Consider the following 7,518-nt stretch of genomic DNA (forward strand, 5'->3'; position numbering starts at 1 on the left):
ATATATATATATATATATATATATATATATACACTCTCTGAGTGGTTGGCGTTAGGAAGGGCATCCGGCTGTAGAAACTCTGCCAAATCAGATTGGAGCCTGGTGTAGCCACCTGGTTCACCAGTCCTCAGTCAAATGGTCCAACCCATGCTAGCATGGAAAGCGGACGTTAAACAATGATGATATATATATACATATACTTATGTATACATACATACAAATGTATATATATATATACATACGTATATACATATGCCCTAAGGTCTAATCTATTATTAATTAGGTTATTCTTATCTCTATACTTAAAAATTTCATAAATTTCCATACAACATAATTCACACCTATATCGGCTTTGTTTGGCTTAGCTTCCCGTACTATATCCCATTTAAGGCTAAATTTACTATTGTGATCCTTAATTTTCCAGATCTTACTAGATAATGATGTACTGTTAGCTTTATGTCTACGTCTAAAAGATGTAAGATGGTTATTCGAGCACCCGATGTAAATATAGTTACAAGTGTAAGTCATCACTGTACATTTGTAAACAACATTTAGGGCTAAACAACGACCTAATACCGGGCACTTGGATCCTATTCTACAATTGCAGCTGGGGATGTTATTATTATTACTATTATTATTATTAATAGAAGTATTACTTCTATCATTTATAGTACCACTCAAGTCAATTGTTGTATTATCATGTGTTGTGTCGGTAATGTCTGAGTTATTATATCTAGCGGTATCATTGTTTATATTAGTTCTTTTGCTGTGGATGCCTACATATCCACTATTATTAAAAAATTATAGCTTAAGTTTACAAAAAACAAAAGACGAAGACAGGTGAAGGTATATTAGTTTAAGCAGGTATATTAGTTTAATGCTCAGGAAGAATGGAAAAGTATTTGACATTTTGAGCCTACGCTCTTTAACAGAAAGGATTAAGAGGGGAAAATGTGTAGGGATTAACAGTTCAACATGATGAAATAGGAAGAGATAGACAAACATACATATATAAATATGCTTTTTATATGTGTGTGTGTTAGCGTACACACGTTTTCGTATTGGCATGCACGAGAGAGATAGATAAATAGACAACTTTTTGTATTGGTGTACATGCAGAAAAGATGGTCAACGTGAGTACATTAATGTTTTCGGTGAAATTTTATTAAAATAGAAAGTGAACCCTCTGAATTTTAAAGAGTGTTATTAGATAATGGGTGATATTTATAATTTATCTAAGATGGCCAATAATCAGTGAAAGGTATCCCACACATAGGTCAGTCATCAACTTGATCCATTACTGAAATGGTTACTAAGGAGAATCAATTATTAAGCATCAAGGAAATTGCTAATGGCCTGAGCATTTTATTTGGTTCCTGTCAGACGATTTTCTTGGAAAAGTTTTGCATGCATCACTTCTCAGTAATAATTATTGCAAGAGTGTGTGAGAATGTGAAACGAAGGCTGGAAACAATTTAAAATTTTACCACCTTTCCTCTTAAACTTGATGAGTCATCACAGTAGGTTTAATAATCTGGAACATAATTCCAGTCATCTCCTCAGTTGTCAACCTTCTTAACACGTTTAAAAAGATGCGACAGTTTCAATCACTTGGGAAGACAATATTGATCGTATTTTCAATGTTCAACAAAAAATTTCTTGTAGGATACTTTTTCTTGCCTTGACTGTTGTGGAGGGCAACAAATGAGCCATTCAGCAACACACAAAGACCGTCAACTTTGTTGTTTGTAATATGGTGTCAATATGTTCATCTCTTAAAACTGACCTGGTCATTGACAAAATTTATGCTGCATCTTGAGATGCATACTGTTCAAAAACATATGCGTGTACACATACATGACACACAATGAACCACGCAAACAAATTTCTTCTCCAGATCACTCACAAGCATGCCAACAGGTACACAGACATACATATCACTGGCTTTCCTCTTCTGTCATACAACGCCACTTATAAATTCACTGTCCAATTCTGGTCAGTCAAAGAACAACCTACAGATTGTTTTCGCTGGGATTACACATTTTACTTTTTATTTCTTTCTTCTTTTTCCAGTTTCTCCTTATTTTTTCTCCTTTTCTTTTCCACTATTTGAAGAATGTAATGTCTAAAAAAGTAAAAGAAATGAACTCTTCTCTGAATGCCAACCTTATATTACTGAATGTGAACTTATCTTCAGTTGATGTTTGTGTTATTTTTTGTTGTTCACTACGGATATATATATATATATATTTATATATATATATATATATATATATATATATATATATATATATATATATATATATATGTGTGTGTGTGTGTGTGTGTGTGTGTGTGTGTGTGTGTGTGTGTGTCGAGGTGCACAATTAGGAGATCTTACTGCATATTTGACTTTGAGAAGCAATATATTTTTCACAAATGTTCATTACCTCACAAAATCTATAGCATTAAATGCATTAAAAACCATGTAACATACATATTCAGAACACTATTTCAGAAAAATTATCACTTTTCCTTGAGCAACTGGGGCAAAATGAGTAACCCAAAATAAAGTAAATTTGCTTTTTCAATTCTCCAGAATTACATTTGAAAGACTCATATTCAATATCCATCCTTAGACAGCAAAAAGATCAAGAAATGCAACACAAATTTAAAACATCTAGCTAAAATGAAAAAGGATCAGGGGAAAGATGGCACATGATATAAAATTAACAAAACTCGATTAAATCAGAAAAACTCAACATAAGATGTTCTCTGTAGCTTCTTCAGGATCTGCTACAGTGGCTCTCTTCTGGATATATTTATGCACAATGAAATTGAGAAGAGATTATTGAAAATTATTGAAATTAGTCATGGCTCATTTTACCCCATCTTAGATATCATTTTTTGAAAGTTGAGAATTATCAAATTAGTCATTAGTGAGGAAAAAAATTGACTTGAGATCCAACAGAGAAAAGAATATTGATTGTTAAGCACCACAAATTATCCGGATATTTTATTAGCAACTTGGGTCAAAGTTCAGGAAAGATTTCTTGGAAAAATAAATTTTCTCAACAACAACAACAACAACAGCTATGCTGATCAATTTTTACTCCTAAAGATGATGCAACAGTACAAAATAAAGATGCAATACTTGCAAAGTAATGGTTTCAAACAGGCAGGGAGAAAATAAGAAGAAATGAGAAACTACTCATTTTACCTCAATTATTAATTTTGCACCCCACCCCATATATATATTCTTGTACTTTTGTATTCTTTTACTTGTTTCAGTTATTTGATTGACTGAGGCCATGCTGAAGCACCGCCTTGAAGGGTTTTAGTAAAGCAAGTCTACTCCCTTCCCCCGGGATTTATTTTTAAGCCTAGTACTTATTCTACCAATCTCTCTTTGCTGAATCACTAAGTTACGGGGAAGTAAACACACCAACACCGGTTGTCAAGCGGTGATAGGGGGACTAACACAATCACACATACACATAGGCACACACACACACACACACTCACTCACACACACACACACACACACACACACACACACACACACACACACACACACACACACACACACACACACATACAACGGGCTTCTTTCAGTTTCTGTCTACCAAACCCACTCGCAAGGCTTTGGTCAGCCTAAGGCTATAGTAGCAGACACTTTCCCAAGGTGCTACACAGTGGGACTGGACCCACAACCATGTGGTTGGGAAGCAAGCTTCTTATCACTCAGCTACAACTGTGCCTATATATACTATGTAATAAATGCAAGTCTATGTGGTTATGTATGTGTGCTTAGCCCAGAAACAATGTATCATCGAGGAAAACAGATTTGATTTTCGAAATCTGCGTCCCAAAAATAAGACGATTGGGACGCAGATTTTCAGTTTGACATCCAATTTTCAAATTCTTCAATTTCTCTTCAAATTGATTTCATAATCGGTGAAATGTAGTTTTATATGTTAATCAATGCCACGAAATTCATTTGCACTCTAAATCAATAAAATAAGTTATTAGCTTTTAAATTTGCAAATTTTGGTTAATTTTAGCCAATCGTAAGCCACAGACACATTCATGCCTGTTTTCATAGTAACAAGCCTAACATAGGAACTCTCTTGTCTGTGAGGTAGCACGTGTTGACAAATATATTCTATGTAAAAGTACAGTAATGCCTCGAAATACGAGTTAATTTGTCAGCTTGTAATGCAAAAACTCATAAAGCAGAGCAATAATTTCCCATAGTAGTAATGTTATAAATCGTAATTCGTTCCCAGGAAAATATTTTACCTATAAAATTCATAATACTCATAAATAAACGGCAATAAACCAACAGTAGAATGTTATGAATATTTTATGTAAAATAAAAATATTATAATAATTTTCTGAATCACTTTCACTTGCACTAGACTCATGCACACCATGCTTGCAGACACGATCGCCGATTCACAAGCACTCGTAGATGAACTTGTAGATTTCTTTTTTTAAAAATAAGTCTAAATTTGTTTCCTTCGAAGAAGCTTTTTTGGGATGAGAGCCAGAAGGGCTAGATCGATGTACACCAATCATGTGACCAGGTCATGTGGCCACTTGCAGAAAACAAGCATAGAAGCTGATATGAGCCTAAGCAAGCAAACTGTGAACATACTTCCACCACAATATATTTCATATTATCACACAGTGCAGGTATTAATGATATTCTAACTAAAAATTCACCTGGTGTTATCCGCTTGTTGTCCCTCACAACTGAGTATATTGTTCATAAATTGAAAAATTTCAATTCAACTATTAAATCTGTCAACCCATCAGCAATTGTTGGATTTGTCACCATTCCCACTGCCAACTTATGTCATATTAATGACACTTTTATCAAATCTGGTGTTCTTAAAGCAGCTGAAATTGAAATTGAACTTGAACAGCAAAGAATAAATAGTTTATTACATGACTTAAATAAGATTATTAAAAATTTAAATTCTACATTCCTGGATTCATGGACAGTTTCTTGGCACCAATGTGTTGCTAAAGACCATAAGAAAGGAGAGGGAAAAGTGCACATTAGATTGAGACATCACATTAGATATGTACAGACCGTGCGATGCGAGGTGACAAGAATAGCTCTTTAGTAAATCATACGGTTGATAAAGTAAATATATATTGAATGGTACATATAAGTGCCAGAGGAAAAAGGCGACACAACCGCGTAGAATGATTAAGAGAAGATTTATTGATATAATAACGTGTGTCTGTGTGTGCGTCATACATTCAGAATGATAGGCCGCCATGAGAACAAATGTATGTGTCCGTGTAAGCATAGATGCATGCGTGTGGTAAGATCATATAAGAATGGCAATGAAAAACACAGTGAAAGAGTCTATAGCTATCGAAGAAGTAAGTTCATGTACACAAGAAAGAGAATACCAGTTCGTAGTCAATTATACATGGTAGTTGAAATACTGTATCAAGAAGTCGCGTCCATGATGCTGAGCCGGTTGCAGGTACATGAAGTCATGGCTGTGATGTTGCTGCCAAAGTCAATTGGTACAGGAGTTCTTGCAGGTTGTATATTCGCTGTTGATCCATTTTGAAGTAATTCACGAACAGGAAAGTGTTGGAACCTGTGTGAAATGCTTGCTGAGCTGTGTACGTAGGGGTATGATGTTGACGGCGTGAGAAGATGTTGACGACGAAGAAGGAGGTTGCCGAAATGCTGTTGGACGAAGTTGGTAAGTTTCAACGTGACTGCTGTGATGTCGTCGCTGGAACTCACTTGTGTGGTCAGTGGCTAGACCTAAAAAGGTCTGGAACCGAAAGATCTTGAAAGAAGGTAAAGGTGAGTTTTTATAAGGAGCTGTAGGCTAAAAAACTGGGTTGAGAACAGGCTGTATACGCGGCAAATTGACGTGAGAAAATAAGAGACAATTTGTGTCAGTATCAACCAATCAGAGTAGTGGACACAACAGAGTCCAAATAGCGACCAAAGGCTAGCTGTTACCTGCTACGTTCGAATGCACGTATAGATAATAAAGGGGAGAGAGGAATTTCACTAGAGTGTACGGTACAGATATATGTTTAACAAGTTATATGATGGTCTTCGTGCCACGTTTGACACTGAAGTACATTGGTTTAACCAATTACTAACTGCTTTCCGAGTAGAAATCAAGTATACGTCCACGAAAAGACAGTCATAGAGTGCATTTTATGAAACAATTGAAAGTAGTGAATTAGATACGGATTTTTATGAATAAGACTTTAAAGTTAGCTTTTGAAAAAATTCTCCCATGCAACTTTGCTGCAATTTTCTTGTTTTGAAATTATAATCAGAAACAAATTACAAATTCGGACTTTGCGTAATTTAAAACTATGATAAAAAAGAAAATTGGTAAAAAAGCCGAAATTTTAGGACTTTTGGAGGGGTGGGGTTAAATAAACTGCAAAAGATTTCACTATTGTTTTTAAATTACGTTTCATTTTCTGTTCGAAAATTTAAAAAGTGGAGATTGTAATAGTGATCCTCATTTCTTAAAGATTCTTTTTTTACACCTTCAAGGCTTCTCCCATTGTTTTTAAGTGCTTAGTGCAAAGAAGGAGGTGGGGGGGGGGGGCAAATCGGTATTGAATGCGGGTGGGGGATTTGAAATAATTCATAAATTTTCAAGAAATCTTTTTATTGAAAAGCCGCTTCCCATTGTTTATAAGTGCAGAATGCAAAAAGAAAAAAAATCATTGGACAAAATTTACATTATTTTGGCATACTCATTTTGCTCTAGCCAAATTTGTCTTTGATTTGCTTGTGCTGAGTCAGATAAGCAAGTGTGATACTGCGTAATAGAACAGTAGTGCTATGGCAGTCAGCCAATCAGAGCTAAGTTGTAATAATATAAGAAGAAAAAAAAGGTCCTCAGTCTTAAAAAGAACTAAGCATTTTTAAAGAGTAAGTGACCAACCGGTGAACTGTCAATTGTGAAATGCCGATATTCGTTTCCACCAACTACGCTCTGCTACCATGTAACATATTAATCGAAATGGTTTTAACGCCAAAGTAAGTTATAAATCTTTCTGACTCGCACACACACCAACTTCGCTCAGCTATTAGTTATCTCTTGTCCACATGTGAAAGAATAAATCAAATATATTTTTGTACCGACATCTTGTTTTTCACTGATGTGAAACTTCGCCTTGATTAAGCTTTCTGATACTCCATTTCACATCCTTCTCAAAGATTTCTCTTATAGGTAACCGACATGCTCAGAGAAAGGCGAAAGGTTTCTGAAATAGAAATCAGATTGCCCTGTGAGGAAAGAAGGGAAAAAAAGAAGTAGATAGTTTTTTACTGTAGCAAGTCATAAGTGTGGTAGGTAGCTTGCTTACCAACCACATGGGTCCGGGCTCAGTCCCACTGCGTGGCACCTTGGGCAAGTGTCTTCTACTATAGCCTCGGGCCGACCAAAACCTTGTGAGTGATAGACGGAAACTGAAAGAAGCCCGTCGTATATATATATATATATATATATATATATATATATATAT

The sequence above is a fragment of the Octopus bimaculoides genome, chromosome 8, assembly GCF_001194135.2.
Source record: "Octopus bimaculoides isolate UCB-OBI-ISO-001 chromosome 8, ASM119413v2, whole genome shotgun sequence".
In the NCBI taxonomy this organism is placed as follows: domain Eukaryota; kingdom Metazoa; phylum Mollusca; class Cephalopoda; order Octopoda; family Octopodidae; genus Octopus; species Octopus bimaculoides.